This window comes from Eretmochelys imbricata, chromosome 1 (genome assembly GCF_965152235.1).
Source record: "Eretmochelys imbricata isolate rEreImb1 chromosome 1, rEreImb1.hap1, whole genome shotgun sequence".
NCBI lineage: Eukaryota > Metazoa > Chordata > Testudines > Cheloniidae > Eretmochelys > Eretmochelys imbricata.
Window position 1 is genome coordinate 206,340,083 of NC_135572.1, and position 17,428 is coordinate 206,357,510.

At 43.3% G+C, this 17,428-nt stretch overlaps 1 protein-coding gene across 4 annotated transcripts in view; it reads right to left on the minus strand.

The window, feature by feature from the left end:
* Positions 1-17,428, minus strand: part of GSK3B (glycogen synthase kinase 3 beta) — a 269,374-nt gene that overhangs the window by 83,621 nt on the left and 168,325 nt on the right. The window lies entirely within an intron of this gene.

A 17,428-nucleotide genomic window follows, 5' to 3' on the forward strand; every position in this document is an offset into this window, starting at 1 on the left:
ATCAAAGAGAATTTGGGCTGTGCAAGGACAGCAGACTCAGACTGTATTGGCACAAAATTTAAGCTCCAAATTTCACCCACTTTGAAATGGTTATATTGGCATTATAAAACTTTAAGAACTTTCAAACTTCAGAGAAATTTACAAACATTATCTGAAGAATTCTGTTGGGGAACCTAAATTCTAAAAAAACCCTCTTAAAATATCCACCTTTCCCTCTAAAGTATTTAATGTAATCATAAACTGTTAGACAGCAAGACAATATGCTTTCTGCTTGTGTCCCCTCTACAGCTGGAATTCACTACTCAAACCCAGTTTCCAAAACTGTATTGACATTGAAGCTCTTGTACAAAGAAGAACGTATACAAAAAGCCACAGCAATTTTAAGTTCAAGTAGAAAAACAGTAGGGAAATTAATGGAAAAAACAGAGGAAGAGAACATACTCAAGATCTATAAGGAAAGAAATTCTATTTTAAGCTTCTAAGACAGTATATACAATGGAGATTAAACACAAAGTGTAAAGCTTAAAAATGTATTTGGCATCCCAATATCTTATATTGCTTTTTATCCCACAAGTAATATTTTCAAAAGTGCCTAAGTGACAGGCTCCTTTGTAAATTTTACCTATACTGCACAGGTATGGCACACCCATGCCTGAAATGCAGTTGCCTCTGGGGTAGAAGGTGACAGCAATTTAGAAGCACACAGCAATTTCTCACAACAGTCTCAGTCAAAGTGAATAAAAATTTCATATGCAGCATTTGGGGGACATAGGTTGATGTAATGAAGTTAGAGATGGAACACAACCATAACATCAGGATTTGTGAAAAGAATGCCATGTGGGCTTCAATGGCCAATGACAAGTGATCACAAACATCTTATAGCTCAGCTGAAAGACAGCTATGTTATATAAATTTACAGTTTCTTCTCTCCTACTAATCCCAACTCCCAAGCACTTGGACCAGAAGAAGAGGCACTCACGGTTTGACCCATCCCCAATCTACAGAATGGAGCCCTGCAAACTAGTCAGGTGGCCCATGGAACTATCAGGTATATACTAGAAGATGGCTTAATGAATTCAACATCAACTGTCTTTGACTACTCACCAATTTATCTTCAGTCATATACCATGTGCTGCAACTAGACCTTAGCTACATTCCAGATACACAGAATTATGATAACTTATAGCAGATGGTTTCCTTTGGGCTAAACATCACTGTACCAAATTTTTATTTACTTACAAATAACCTCACTTGACCCTGTAACAGCCGAAGGAGAGATTACTTACCTGTACAGAGTAAATGGAGTTCTTCGAGACATTTTGTCCTTAGGGGTGCTGCAGTCAGGATGTGCCCATGCACTCTTGATTGGAGATTTCTGTAAGCAGTGTCTGTAGGTCTGCACTTGTGTCCTACACACCCTCGTGCTCTGGTACAAAGGTATATAGGGCAGGCTTGCTGCTGTTTCTCCAGTTCCTTTTCAACCACAAAGTCCAGAGAGTATAACCCCAAAACTGAAAGGAAGAAGGGCCCACAGGGGAGTGGAGAACCCATAGGAACAAGACATCTAGAAGAACGCCAATTACTGTGCAACCTCTCCTTCTCCCTCTGAGTGCTCCACATCAGAAGATTCACAAGCGGTACTCCATTTATGGAGGAGGGTGCTGAGGAGGTAGATTCAGTATGCTCTGTAGAATAGCATCACCGAAGGCCATGTCAACTCTAGATGCACGCACAATAGTAAAATGCTGGGAAAAGTGCCACTGCAAATGTCTGAGATGGATATGTATGTCAATAAGACCACAGAGGTATACCAAGCCTTAGTGGAATGGGCAATCACCCTTGGTGAAAGAGGCACCTCCAAGGCTTCACAACAGGTCAAGATGTCACCCATTTCAACAATCTCTGGGTGGATACTGGGTACCCTTTCATTCTTTCTGTGAGGGAATCAGACTGCGAGAAGCCACGACGGTACTATGAAGATGGCTACCAATCTCTCATTTCAAGACCTTGAGGAGCAAAAGTTTTGGGGGATAAGCAAAGAGCAAGACCAAGAGCAGAGGCCAAGGGTAAGGAGGGCATCTCCCAACAAGCTGAGACTATGCCCCCACAAGAAGAATCATCTGCATCGGACAATGTCATAAAAAGATCTCTCTCCGTGGAACCCCAAATGAAAGAAATAACCTTTGAGGTATTGACACCCACTAGAACAGTTTGTACTTGTTGAGGGGCATAGACAGACCAGAGCCAGGCTTGAATACATCAGGAGTGCAGTCTTGCCAGGGACGTTACGAATTTACTGGCTGCCACACGGCCCAGGAGTTAAAGAGAACTCCTTGCTGTGGTTTGTAGCTCTGTTGTAGCATGGTACTGAGGCTGGCCATCGTAGCAAACCTATTCATGGGCAGGTATGGTTTGATTGTCATGGAGACCAAAGTGACACCGATGAAGTCTATTTGTTGTACAGGTCTAAATGTAGACTATTTCATGTAGAGGTGGAAGCCCAAGAAGTGGAAGAGGGATAGGACCTTGTTGATTGCTGACGGCACCCTGAAAAAGGAGCAACCCTTAAGAAGTCAGTCATCCAGACAGGGAAAGTCTATTATTCCCATCTAATGAAGATGGGCTGGCGATAGCTGAGAGGACCTTTGTAAAGATCCTTTGCACAGTCAAAAGTCAAAGGACAGGATCTAGTATTAGCAGTTGTCCTTGCCCATGACAAATTGTAGGAAATATTTCTGGGAAGAGTGCATAGCTATATGGACATATGGTCCCAGAGGTCAAGGAAGACAAACCAATTCCCCACTTCTAAAGAGGAAATCAGCATGGGTAAGGTTACCATTCTGAACCACTGTGAGAGGACAAAGTCTGGAGGTCCAGAATTGGTGGTCTTCCTCCTCTTTTCTTGGGAACCAGGAAGCACCTCGAGAAGAACCTTTTCTCAAGACTTTCTCAAGGAAGTCCAGTGGAATGGGTTAGATTACCCCTAGGAATAGGGAATATTGCACCTCCTGTCTTAGGAGACCCTTGTGAGAAGGATCCCTAAGATGGGGAGGGATGACGCTGAACTGGATGAAATAGCATCTCCAGGGTCCACCTATCCACGGTGATCAACTCCCAGGCAGACAGGAAATGGGAGAGATGATCCCCAACAGGCTGTTGACAGGCTTGGTGTAGACCATGATCCTAGGATCACTTGTGACCCTTGACCAGTTGATCACAAAAGCCATTCAGAAGAAGTTGCTAATTATGATGGCACAAGGGAAGACAGCCCTTTCTTAGAAAAATCTAGGTTTCTCTCTTGATGGTTCAGTTGATCTTGTGGTTTGATAGTAAATTGGGCAAGACCACTGTCTGTGATATGCTGGGTTTTGTTTTGTTTTTTGGGTGCTGCTCTCAAGGTTGCTTGCTGGGAAGCTTCTCAGTACACAGTCTGCTGGAGATTTATTTTAGGTGATACTGGGACCTCCGTACCGGGGAGGAAAAAGCCTCAGTGGTACCCATTCCAGGATGTGAGGTCTCCTTGTTCCCAGATCAAGAGGGTGACTTTATCCTTTTCAGGGTTTCTCTTTCTGGAGAGTGGGGTCTCTTCATTTTAGATCATCTTGAAGACCCTAAAGGGCTGCAGGGTCTTTGATTACCGGAGCCAGGGCTGGTGTGCTCACCAGAGTTGGCAGTTGAGGCTGATGTGTGTGCGCGGAGGGACTTGGACCTTGCAGCTCTCAGAGAGTGTTCCATAAGAAGCAGTTTCAATCCGTCCTACCTCTGCTTTCTGAATCTGCTTTTGCATCTGAAGCAAACCTTGCACTTAGAGGGAATGTGAGCTCTCCAAGGCAGCTGGAATGCCCATTGTTGAGAGGAAAGGACCCATGGTAGACATGGCAGGGTTTGAAGCCTGGGGTCTTGGGCATAACCCAGTAAGAAAGGACAGGCAGATGTAGAAGGCTGAGAGGAACATAGGCCCTGACAGGGTGAAAAAGGATTGGGGGTGGGGGAGATACCCCCCCCCCAAAGTATACAATTGTGTCAAATTAAAAAGAATGATAAAAATGAAATAACTGAATTAAAGAAATAGGAACAAGTCAGAAAGAAGAGTCAGCAGGCTGCATAGCTAGCTAGGGGACACTGTGACACTCAGTCTCATGTTACAGTTGGTTGAGAAGGAACTGGAGCAGCAGTGGGTCTTCCCTGCCCTATATACTCTCACACCAGAACACAAGAGTGCGTAAAGCACAGACACTGCTGACAAAAATCTCCAGTGTATGGGTACAAGCACATCCTGATGTGAAACACCCGTAGAGACAACTTGAAGAAGAATCTTGGTACATGCTGTAGTGTTTTATTGTTATATGAAACAGTCTGTTCTCGAACAAATTTAACCCAAAACAGAAACCATACTAGGTAGTATGCAGTAACTATTACACAACTGAAGCCTCTGCAAGGGAACTTATGATGAATCTCCACATCAAATACTGAAATACTGTTAAGGTTTTGCAGCCACTTGTAAAGAAAGATGCTCTCTTGGGAAGGTAGGCTTGCTCTTTCACTAGGATTTCCACAAATCAATTATTTATTCAGTGCAAATCTGCCTTGCTACACTAAAAGTCACTCATAATCAATCAATGTTAGAGACTCAGAAAGCCTACAGCTGTGTTAATGGTGAGGAAAAAAATGAAGATTCTCTTCAGACTTCTGCCTGGCTTTATGAATCAAGCTTCCTGCTGGAAAACAACAGGGGAACTAATATTCCATATCCCTCTTGTGCGTTTAAATGAGATCACTGGGAAACAATGTTCGCACTATATTTAGTTGTTGTTTTAAAAGCTCTTGTAAGGAAGTGCCTCTTATCTGATAATTTTCTGGTCAGTTTATTACCATTCCTGATTGCTGCAACCACTGAAGACTGATTCAGGGACATGAGAAACCTTAAAGAATTCCCTGAATCAGTCTTCAGGTCATACTCACTTCCAAATACAGGTTGAGCAATTTTCCCTGTTCAAGGAAATGCACAAAAATTCTTACTGATAAAGCCATCTGGTCACAGCAATCTGAGATCATAACTTCTGAACTCTGTGCAGGCTTCTGAACCTCTGTTGAGATCCCCGCTTCAAAATATAGTTTATGTATTTGCATAGCTTCTCCCTGCTTTGATGATTAATGTAGGAAGCAGCAGATATTCAGGGTGAAACCCTGGCTTTACTGAAGTCAATGGAGCTTTTGCTAATGCCTGTAATGGGATCAGGATTTCACTCTCATTGTGTTTTGAATGTATAGGTTCAGGGATATTTAGATTTATTTTCTGAGTTAGAGCAATATCCACCTCTTTCTTTCAGGAGAGACTTTCCTACATTTTATGAGGTGGTTAATGCCCTTAATATTTTATGTATATAATTTTAAGAACCAGAAGAAATGAGGTGAATTCTGTTTAGATGTCTATACCCAAGGAATTCTTGGATAAGAGGATATTTTGCTGCCTTCTGTAGTCTAAAGATATTCTACTGGAGCCAAAGTGAGTAAACTAGTTAATTGCATAGTTGTTGTAGACATGTTGGTTCCCAAGATATTAAAGAGACATGCTGGGTGAGGTAATATCTTGTATTGGACAAACTTCTGTTGGTGAGAGAGAGAAGCTTTTGAGCTACAAAAGAGCTATGCGTAGCTCAAAAGCTTGTCTCTTTCACGAACAGAAGCTGGCCCAATAAAAGACATCACCTCGTATACTCATACTTTAAGGCCAGAAGGGACCATTCTGATCACCTAGTTTGACCTCCTGCACATCACAGGCCACTGAACCTCACCCACTCCTGTAATAGACCTATAAACGTCTGGCTGAGTTACTGAAGTCCTCAAATCATGATTTAAAGACTTCAAGTTACCGAGAATTCACCATTTACTCTAATTCAAACCAGCAAGTGACCCATGCTGCTGTGGAAGGTGAAAACCCCTCAGGGTCTCTGACAATCTGACCTGGGGGAAAATTCCTTTCTGACCTGAAATATGACTATCAGTTAGACCCTGAGCATGTCAGGGAGACCCACCAGCCAGATGCCTGGGAAAGAATTCATTGCAGTAACTTAGAGCCCTCCCCACCTAGTGTCCCATCTCCAGCCACTGAAGATATTTCCTAATAGCAGTTGCAGATGGGCCACATGCCCTTGGAGGCAATCTCCTCATACCATCCCCTTCATAAACTTATTAAGTTTAGTCTTGAAACCAGTGAGGTTTTTTGCTCCCACCGCTCCCCTTGGGAGTGTGTTCCAGAACTTCACTCCGCTGATGGTTCAAAACCTTCATCTCATTTCCAGCCTAAACTTGTTGATGGCAAGTTTATAGCCATTTGTTCTTGTGCTAACAATGGCCCTTAACTTAAATAACTCCTCTCCCTCCTTGGTGTTTATCCCTCTGATGTAGACACAGCAATGAAACAGCCCTGCAGCCCAAACCAAAGTCAGCTGGTACAGGCCAGCCGCAGGTGTCTAGTTGCTGTATAGACATACCTTAAATGCATGACCTTGCACTTTGCAATATTAAATTTCATCCCATTTCTATTACTCCAGTTTTCAAAGCCATATTCCAGTCCTCCTCCACATCAGCAATACCTTCCAACTTTGTGTCATCTGCAAATTTTATTAGCAAACTCCCATTTTTTGTGCCAAGGTCATGAATGAAAATGTTAAATAAGATTGGTCCCAAGACTGATCCCTGAGGAATTCCACTAGTAACCTCACTCCAGCCTGACAGTTCACCTTTCAGTATGACCCGCTGTAGTCTCCCCTTTAACCAGTTCCTTACCCACCTTTCAATTCTCATATTAATCTCCTTCTTCTCCAATTTAACTAATAATTTCCCATGTGGAACTGTAGCAAATGCCTTCCTGAAATCCAGGTAGATTAGATCTTCTGCATTTCCTTTGTCTAAAATACCAGTTATCTTCTCAAAGAAAGATCATGCTGGTCTGGCACAATCTACCTTTTGTAAAACCATGTTGTATTTTATCCCAGTTTCCATTTACCTCTGTATCCTTAACTACTTTCTCTCTCAAAATTGGTTCCAAGACCTTGAATACAACTGAGGTCAAACTAATGGTCCTGTAGTTCCCCAGATCACTTTTTTTCATTTAGTAAAAATAGGTACTATATTAGCAATTCTCTAGTGATAGGGTATGATCTCCAAGTTTACAGATTTATTAAAAATCCTTGCTTTTGGGCTTGCAATTTCATGTGCCAGTTCCTTTAATATTCTTGGATGAAGACTACCCAGACTCCTCAATTTGGTCCCATTAAGTTGTTTGAGTTTGATGTCCATCTCAGATGTGGTAATTTTTACTTCCATATCCTCGTTTCCATTACCCACCCTGCTACTACCCCAAAACTCAATTATTCTTACTAAAATCTGAGGCAAAGTAGTCGTATGGGTGCTGGGCCATGGCCAGATTATTTTTTATCACCACCCCATCCTCAGTGCTTAGCGGTCCCACTTCTTTCCTTGTCTTCTTTTTATTTATATGGCTAAATAACTTTGTATCATTGGTTTTAATTTCCTTTCCAAGCTCCAACTCTGCTTGACTTTTGGCAGTTCTCACTTTTTCCCTACACTGTCTGACTTCCAAGAGGTAGCTTTCCTTGTTGATCCATTAAATCTTCCATTCCTTGTAGGCTTTCTGCTTTCTCCTAATAATCTCTGAGATGCATGTTCATCCAATTTGATCTGCAACCCTTCCCTACAATATTTTCCCCCCTTGCCTGGGATGCAGGCTTCAGATACTTTAATTCAGAGTTGCAGAAACTAATTTCAAGCCTCCTCCACTTTCAGGTCCTTGAGTTCTTGAGCCCAGTCACTTCCCCAGCTACTTCCCTTAATTTTTCAGTGTTTGCCCTTTTGAAATCAAGGACCCTAGCTGCAGACCTATTTTTGTTTATCCTCCCATTTAGTGTAAACTGAATTAGCTCACGATCACTTGAACCGCAGTTATCCTCTACAACCAGTTCTTCTATGAAGTCCTTGCTACTTACACATGCTAAATCTAAAATGCCATCACCTCTTGTTGGTTTGGTGACTATTTGGTGAAGAAATCACATCCAGGAATATCTGGGCCCTACCATTTTCAGTAGCACTTGTCCTCCAATCTATAGCTTGGAAATTAAAGTCTCCCATTATTACACACTTCCTAGTAGCATTTATTTAATTAAAAATATTAAAGAGGTCTCTGTCCATATCCAGAGCAGACTATAGGGGTCTGTATCATACCCCACGCACTATTCCAGTGGAGCCTCTGTTGCATTTCTTCTCCAAAGTGATTGACCAAAATCTGAATCTGTTTGGGTCAATCACTTCTTATTGCAGTTACCTCATTATTATATTTATTTCTGTCTTTCCTCAACAGCACATACCCTTCAATATCTGTACTCCAGCCATGACTATTATTCCACCGTGTTTCTGTTATCCCTATAATATCCGGTTTTACTCCCTACACCAGTAATTCTCATTCCTCCATTTTGTTACCTAGGCTCCTTGCATTGGTGTATAGATATCTTAGTTTTTTCTGCTTGGCTTTGCCCAGATTCCTTGCCTGTTTAGTTGCAGTCATTCTACTGTCAATATTGCCTACCTGACTCTTAGTGTCATTGTTATTGGCACTATCTTTCCTCTTGATATCCAATCTCCTCCCTCTGTTGTACCTTTCTCCATTGCTGTATCCTCTCTTATCTGATTTCCCTGGGCTCAATATCAGAATCAGGCATGGAGATTACATGAGTAGGCCCCTACCCAATTCACGGCCATGAAAAACATGTCATGGACTGTGAATCTGGTCTCCGCCGTGAAATCAGATTTCACAGGGGAGACCAACGTTTCTCAAATTAGGGGTCTTGACCCAAAAGGGAGTTGCGGGAGGCGGGGGCAGTCACAAGGTTATTTTAGCGGGTTGCGGTATTGCCAGCCTTACTTCTGCGCTGACTTCAGAGCTGGGCAGCCAGAGAGCGGTGTCTGCAGGCTGGGAGCCCAGCTCTGAAGGCAGAGTCACCATCAGCAGCAGAGCAGAAGGATGGCATGGAATGGTATTGCCACCCTTACTTCTGTGCTGCTGCCTTCAGAGCTGGGCAACCAGACAGTGGTGGCTTCTGACTGTGGGCAGCAGCTCTACATTCAGAGCTGGATTCCTGGCCTGCAGCTGCCACTCTCCAGCTGCCCAGCTCTGAAGGCAGTACCGCTGCCAGCAGCAGTGCAGAAGTAAGGGTAGCAGTACCGCACCCCCCTACAATAATCTTGCGACCCCCCCTCACCCCCAACTCCTTTTTGGGTCAAGACCTCTACAATTACAACACCTTGACATTTCAGATTTAAATAGCTGAAATCATTATATTTATGATTTTTAAAATCCTATGATCGTGAAATTGACCAAAAATGGACCCTGAATTTGGTAGGGCCTTATACATGAGACTCTCCAGACCGCCCCTGAATTCCTAGTTTAAAAGCTCTTTAAAGCCAACCTCCAACCCAGAAGTCTGTTTCCCACCCTATTCAGGTGGAGTCCATCCCATCTCTCTCTCCATGAAGGCCTCCCAGTGGTCAAATGTCCCAAAACCTTCCTTATAGCATCACTGCCTCAGCCATCTGCTGATCATCATAATCTTGTCTTGCCTTCACTCTCTAGGGACAGGTAGAATCCCACTGAAGATTATCTGAGCCTCCCTTTCTTTAAGTTTCTTCCCAGCCTCGAATAGTCTCCCTTAATATGTTCCAATGAGAATCTAGTAGTATCATTTGTTCCCACATGAAGGAAAATCAGTGGATTCTTTCCTACTCCCATAAGGAGCCTCTTCATCCTCAGGTTACATCCCGTTTCTTAGCTCCTGGCAGACAGTACACCTTTCTGTTCTCTGGATCGGCTCTAGTGACAGGCCTGTCTGTTCTTATTAGGGAGTCCCCCATCATGTAGAACTGTAGACCCCGTGTTGGTGCAATTCTCCAGCCTATCTCCTTCTATTCCTTCTGGCTGCAAGTCCTCTTGTCTTTTGTGCTCACTTGCGATCCTCTAGGAGTCATGCTCTATCATCCAGGGGAGCTGAACTTGAGCTCTCTCCACTGACTCTTCCCCTCTTCTTATAGGGCTAGCCATTCTTCTCCTTCTCCCTTGCCGTCCCACCTTCTGTGACTGTCTGCTGCGCCTCTTCATTTTCCAACTCAGCAAACCTGTTCCTCAGCTGTATTTCTTCTTCACTAGCTTCAGCTTCACTTCTTCACTTTCCTCTGCCTTGTTCACATAGTCACTTGCTTCCACTGGCCACTTTCCTCATCCAGCACTCTACCCTCATAGTTCTCCAGTCCAGCTTGCATCTACAAGTCTTAAGTTTTCCCTTCAGTCCCTTCCTCTACCCTTCCCTTCCTCTACCATCTGTTCAAAACTCAATCAAGAGTTTCAATCTGCTTCAAGAGTTTCAATCTGGATCTTCTCTTCCATCCAGTCAATTTGGCAGCACTTCATATAAATGAAGCATCTTTCAGGTACATACTCCAGGATAATATACATTTGCAGCTTCCACATTAAATCATCTTCATTCTCTTCCATTCCTTGAGTGACTACCACTGCTGCCTCTGTACCTGTCAAAGTTCCCCCTCAAGCTTCTGTCAAGAAAAAATACAACACAACCCCACACATTCTCGCTCCCAAACTCTCCTTACAAAACTCCCTTGTTTTCCGCTTTGTTTGCTGACTCCTGGGCCACTGCTCCTGTGCTGCTCGCTGGCCAGCCCCTTGGCTAGGTTTACAGGCCTCCTAATCAGGCCTCACCCTTGTCTCTCTAAATTAGTTAATAGCAGTGCTCTGTGCACTACTCCCTGGACCTTCTATTTATATTTAACTAGGACCATTTAATAACTATAAAATAATACTCTAATAGCTGTTCACAACTGATTTACAACTTTATATATCCATCAGATAACCCTCTCACCTTCTCTATCCTTATATTTCTAGAAGAGGGGGTTTTTCAATCATAGTGGAACCCCTATTTAATTAATTAATTGGAGATTTAAGAGTTCAGAAAAACAAAGTTTATAAAACATCTCAAAATTACAGTAGGTACAGTGTATAATAGATTAACCATTCAATAACAGTACAGGCATAACAAATGAAATGCATACAGTGAGCCTTATTTTTCTTTGTTTGAGAGAACTGTCTCTTTTCCTTGCCACCAGATCTGTCTTTTCAAACATGCACAGCTGACTGAATGCTGGCTGGAGGACTGAAGTCACATGCAGTGGCAGAAAACTTGGTTCATATACTTCCTCATTCATAAGATAGATGTTTATACAATCAAGGTTCTACAGCACTATGTATTTTGTTTTCTGTTTGCAGTAGTAAATAGAATTAACCATGGACAAAAGTGGATGTCAAACTGCTGAAACTGATTAATCAGTAAGGTAAGATATGCCCTTGAGAAAGAATAGGAAAATGAGTTCGCAATCTTAGTCACATATAAGGAGCAACAGTTGGGACTAACAGGTTCCTAAGGAGAAGATATGACATCATTCAGGTATTTTTTCCTATAAATAAGAATATCAGATGATATTTTCTATAGGCCATCTTAATTACTACATAGTCATAGCATCATAAACTCGTGGCGAACAGGGGAAGTCCCAGATGACTGGAAAAAGGCTAATGTAGTGCCAATCTTTAAAAAAGGGATGAAGGAGGATCCTGGGAACTACAGGCCAGTCAGCCTCACCTCAGTCCCTGGAAAAATCATGAAAAAAAAAATCAAAGAATCAATCCTGAAGCACTTACATGGGAGGAAAGTGATCAGGAACAGTCAGCATGGATTCACCAAGGGAAGGTCATGCCTGACTAATCTAATCGCCTTCTATGATGAGATTACTGGTTCTGTGGATGAAGGGAAAGCAGTGGATGTGTTGTTTCTTGACTTTAGCAAAGCTTTTGACACAGTCTCCCACAGTATTCTTGTCAGCAAGTTAAAGAAGTATGGGCTGGATGAATGCACCATAAGGTGGGTAGAAAGTTGGCTAGATTGTTGGGCTCAACGGGTAGTGATCAATGGCTCCATGTCTAGTTGGCAGCCGGTGTCAAGTGGAGTGCCCCAGGGGTCGGTCCTGGGGCCGGTTTTGTTCAATATCTTCATAAATGATCTGGAGGATAGTGTGGATTGCACCCTCAGCAAATTTGCAGATGATACTAAACTAGGAGGAGTGGTAGATACGCTGGAGGGCAGGGATAGGATACAGAGGGACCTAGACAAATTGGAGGATTGGGCCAAAAGAAATCTGATGAGGTTCAATAAGGATAAGTGCAGGGTCCTGCACTTAGGACGGAAGAACCCAATGCACTGCTACAGACTAGGGACCGAATGGCTAGGCAGCAGTTCTGCAGAGAAGGACTTAGGGGTGACAGTGGACGAGAAGCTGGATATGAGTCAGCTGTGTGCCCTTGTTGCCAAGAAGGCCAATGGTATTTTGGGATGTAGAAGTAGGGGCATAGCGAGCAGATCGAGGGACGTGATCGTCCCCCTCTATTCGACATTGGTGAGGCCTCATCTGGAGTACTGTGTCCAGTTTTGGGCCCCACACTACAAGAAGGATGTGGATGAATTGGAGAGAGTCTAGCGAAGGGCAACAAAAATGATTAGGGGTCTGGAACACATGACTTATGAGGAGAGGCTGAGGGAACTGGGATTGTTTAGTCTGCAGAAGAGAAGAATGAGGGCGGATTTGATAGTTGCTTTCAACTACCTGAGAAGTGGTTCCAGAGAGGATGGTTCTACACTATTCTCAATGGTAGAAGAGGACAGGACAAGGAGTAATGGTCTCAAGTTGCAGTGGGGGAGGTTTAGGTTGGATATTAGGAAAAATTTTTTCACTAGGAGGATGGTGAAACACTGGAATGCGTTACCTAGGGAGGTGGTAGAATCTCCTTCCTTAGAAGTTTTTAAGGTCAGGCTTGACAAAGCCCTGGCTGGGATGATTTAATTGGGGATTGGTCCTGCTCTGAGCAGGGGGTTGGACTAGATGACCTCCTGAGGTCCCTTCCAACCCTGATATTCTATGAATCATAGAATATCAGGGTTGGAAGGGACCTCAGGAGGTCATCTAGTCCAACCCCTGCTCAAAGCAGGATCAATCCCCAATTTTTGCCCCAGATCCCTAAATGGCCCCCTCAAGGATTGAACTCACAACCCTGGGTTTAGCAGGCCGATGCTCAAACCACTGAGCTATCCCTCCCCCATAGACCTATTTATGGTTGAGAACCATAGCACTCCCCCATACCACCCCACAGATCCCTATCCCCAATGCCCCCCACCCAGAGACACCTCCACAGAGTGGGGACAGAAGCGGAGCCCCAAGTGCAGGGCTGGGCAGCAGGACAGCCGCACACTGGACAACCAGGATCCTGCTGAGCAGGGCCAGGCGGCCTTTAGCACACAGCTGTAGACTATACAGAAAGCATAGACTGCTATTAGTTTAGACCTTCAAAAATTAGGTTGTCACAGAAATATTACAGTAACTTAATGTAACTTATTAAATGACCGTCATTGTAGCTAACCAAATATGTTATAACTAATGAGAAAAGTTAATTAAATATCTTATTTGACAAATAGTATTACCGACTAATTACACACACGCACAATTTAACCCACAAAGAAGTTCCTGTAGCCTCTTTTTGGGTTAAGATTTTCTGTTCTTGAGTCTTAAAAAATGAAGCTCTGAAATTTGTAATTATATTTATTTAAGATATAGGTTTTTGTTCCTTTAATGACCTTCATGGTTGCTGGATATACAGTAACTTCTCTAATACCTTGATCTGAGTGATTTTCTTGCCTTTGAAAGTAATTCTGTCATTGTAAATATGTGAAAAACAAAACAAAACACTTTTCCCTATTTCAGTAAGAAAGATTTTTTCATGACAGACTGTAAAATAAAGACTGCCGGTCTTTAAAATTCTGTAGGTGGCTAATTACATGTTGGGATGAAGGTTGTCTTTTGCCACCGTATTTGTTACCCAATGGATTCTATCTATTCACTAGTTTCAGAGTAGCAGCCGTGTTAGTCTGTATCCGCAAAAAGAAAAGGAGTACTTGTGGCATCTTAGAGACTAACAAATTTATTTGAGCATAAGCTTTCGTGAGCTACAACTCACTTCATCGGTTCCTTTATAACATTAGCTCTAGTAGATAAGAGATTTATTTTTAAAAAATAGCTAATTGGATCAGGATTCCCACTCCCTCAGGGAGACCAAGAAATTACATACTGAGTTCTATTTTAAATTTCTTCAGCTTTATTCTTTAAGTAGATAACTGATTTTCAGGAGCTGTGGACACTAGCTAAATCACAGGGGTTTGCTGATTGCATAATTCTACCATCTTGTCTGTCTTCTCGATCTTCTCCAGTCTTTTAGACCTGTGAGTTTTGATATCAAATGCAGCAGAAGTTGCCTTAGTGCTCAACAAATTCTATGGAGGTTCAGACAGCTATTTCTGTGTTTTAATCAGGTGAGGAAACAAAAACTAGCACGTGATCGTTGATCTTAAACAGATTCAGCCAGGAACTCTCAGAAACACTGCTTAATTGCTCAATTCCTACTTTTGGGTAATGGCTAACAATTGCATCTGTTTTCTAATTTCTGGCTGCAGCTGACTATGTGCATGCTCTTTGGAATTTTAGTTCCTGTTTAACTATAAATATCTTGTCATGGCAACAAAAATTATAGTTGTCAGGCTCTTAAAAAGTCTGCTCTCTTACCAGATCAAAAAACTATTTACACCCTTAATTCCCTGCCTCAAATATTACATTACAGCAATTGTATATTTTCTCAGAATTATGCAACCCTGCTATTAATATAGCAAACACATTATGACAGAAACCCCCTCTAAAAAGGTTCAGTGCTCAGATCCCAAAATTTGGATGCTTATTGAAACCTAAAAAGGCTTCAGCCAGGCCCCATAATTGTACAGACATGAACAAATATTTGCAGGCCCTGATTCCCCCCCATCTATAATGATGCTACAGCCTACTCATTTTTATCTAGTGCTACTTGGGATAACGAATAGGAGTGCTTCCTTCTCTGACATCTTCATGGGCTATAATAACCTTACCCCTCTTTCCCTCCACCCACTACGTATTTTCCCCTTTCCTCATCCTAATATGGTCGTGTCCCCCCAGCTTTCCTCTGTCATCTAGTGCTCTCTCTCTCTCCCCCTCATCCTCTTCAGAAGCCTGAAATAGCATGCAATGTTTTGTGAACGTGTGAATGGAACTACAGGTAGCTGCTCTGCATATATTCAGTATCTTTTCTTCCTGCAGGGCATGAGAGCATGCCCTTACCTCATCAGGTATAGGGATATGTGCTAATTAGCAGCACACAATAATGCACCCAGAAATCCATTTAGGATATGTCCAAACAGGAATAATACACCCACATCAGGCCAATGTCAGCTGACTCTGGCTGGCGGGTCTATAAAATGCCATTGTAGACCTTCAGGCTCAGACTAGAGCTGTGGCTCTGGGACTGCGTGAGGGGGGAGGTCCCAGACCCTGGGCTCCAGCCTGAGCCTGAAAGTCTATAAAGCAATTTTACAGCCCCACAATCTGAGTCAGAGTCAGTGGACTCAGGACAGCCATGGGTGTTTTACTGCAGCGTAGACATACCCTTGTCTTCATGACCTTTCTGCTGTGGCAAGAAATAGCCGTGGTGATTTTTGGTGTGTTTGGTCCTTTGCATGTAGAACACGAAGGCACCACTGCCACTGAGGGAATGAAGTTTCTCTCCTCTCTTCAGCAGAGGCATGGGTTTTGGGAAGAAAACAGGTAAGTGGACAGTTTGATTGACATGGAATTTCAGAAATAACCTTGGGGAGGATTTTTAGGATGAAGGCAAAGGGAGGCCTTTTCTTGTGAAAAACATTATATGGTGGGTCTGTCATGAGGGCTTCCATCTCACTCACCCTTCTGGCTGTGGTAATAAGAACTAACAATGCATCTTCCATAGACAGGTGGGACATGGAGCATATTGCCAAGTGTTCAAATGGTTGTGTGGTGAGTGCTGACACCACAAGATTGAGGTCCCATTGAGAAGTAACTTTGACCACTGGTGGAAAGTCCTGACTAGACCGCATGAATCTCTGTGTTGTTGGGCGAGTGAAAATTGAACATCCATCTAGTGGAGGAAGGAAGGCACTGATTACTCTGTGAGCTAATGGAAAGACTTGAGTTTTTGTTTTTTAAAACAGGAAAAGGCTGATTATGCTAAGCAAAGCAGAGAAACATCTCCACTTAGCTAGTTAGCAGGTCCTAGTTGAATCTTTCCTACTTTGAAGAATAGTTCGGATAGGTGCTGAGCAAGAATGTTCTAGTTCTGATGCCCATCCAAGTATCAGGCAGTGAGGTGGAGTGGGTCTGGATTCGGGCATCTGATTCTTTCCAGATCCTGATATGAGGACAGACTGATATTCTCAGAAGCTCCAGGAACCAAAACAGTTTGGGCCAGTTGGGTGCTCAGAGAATGCTTGTGACCCTGTTGTGATGAATCTCTCTCAATAATTGTGGAAGCAGGGTAACAGGAGGAAAAGCATCTCTGAGTTCATCTATCCATGCCAACAGGAGAGCATCGACCTGGGAGCCATGACCCATAGCTCCTCTGGGGCAATATAGAGGAAGTTTCCTGTTCGTTTGGAACCCGAAGAGATCCCATTGAGGCATGCCCCACTGAGTGAGTATCTTGCTCAGGACAGAGCTGTGTGTCTCTCACTTGCGATCGCCAGAGAAGTGCCTGCTCAGGTTGTCTGCTAAAGAGTTTTGAGGACCTAGAAGGTATGTGGCTTGGATGATGATGTGGTTTCTGATGCACCTGTTCCAAAGCCTGACTACTTCTAGGCAGAAGGGAAGAGATCTTGCTCTGTCCTATTTATGTAAAAGACTGTGGTGATATTGTCTGACATTATTTGGATATGGAGTGAACGCATAAATGGGAGAAAAGACGTGCATGGCAGGCGGATTGCCCTTAGTCCCAGGAGACTGATGTGCAGTCTGGCCTTCTGTGGTGCACAGGTACCTTGTACCACGTGACCATTCAGGTGAGCACCCCAACCCAGAAGGAATGCATCTGTTATGATGGTGGCACTGGGGGAGCAGGAGTGTTGAAGGGGATACATACTCTCACTCGTTCTGGATTCAGCCACCAGGTATGAGAGGCAATGACCCTGGGGGGAATCAGTCACTCTGGTGCTGAGGTGATCCTTGCCCGGTGAGTAGACCAACCAAAGCCAGACCCGTAGGCATCATAGATGAAGTCTGGCAAACAGTGTCACAAGTCCATGAGGCACACACTGACCATAATCCTTGGTCTGCAAGTAATCAGTATTATCAGATTGCTCATAAACTGAAATCTTTCCATGGGATGAAAAGCTCTTGCAAAATGGAGTCCAGG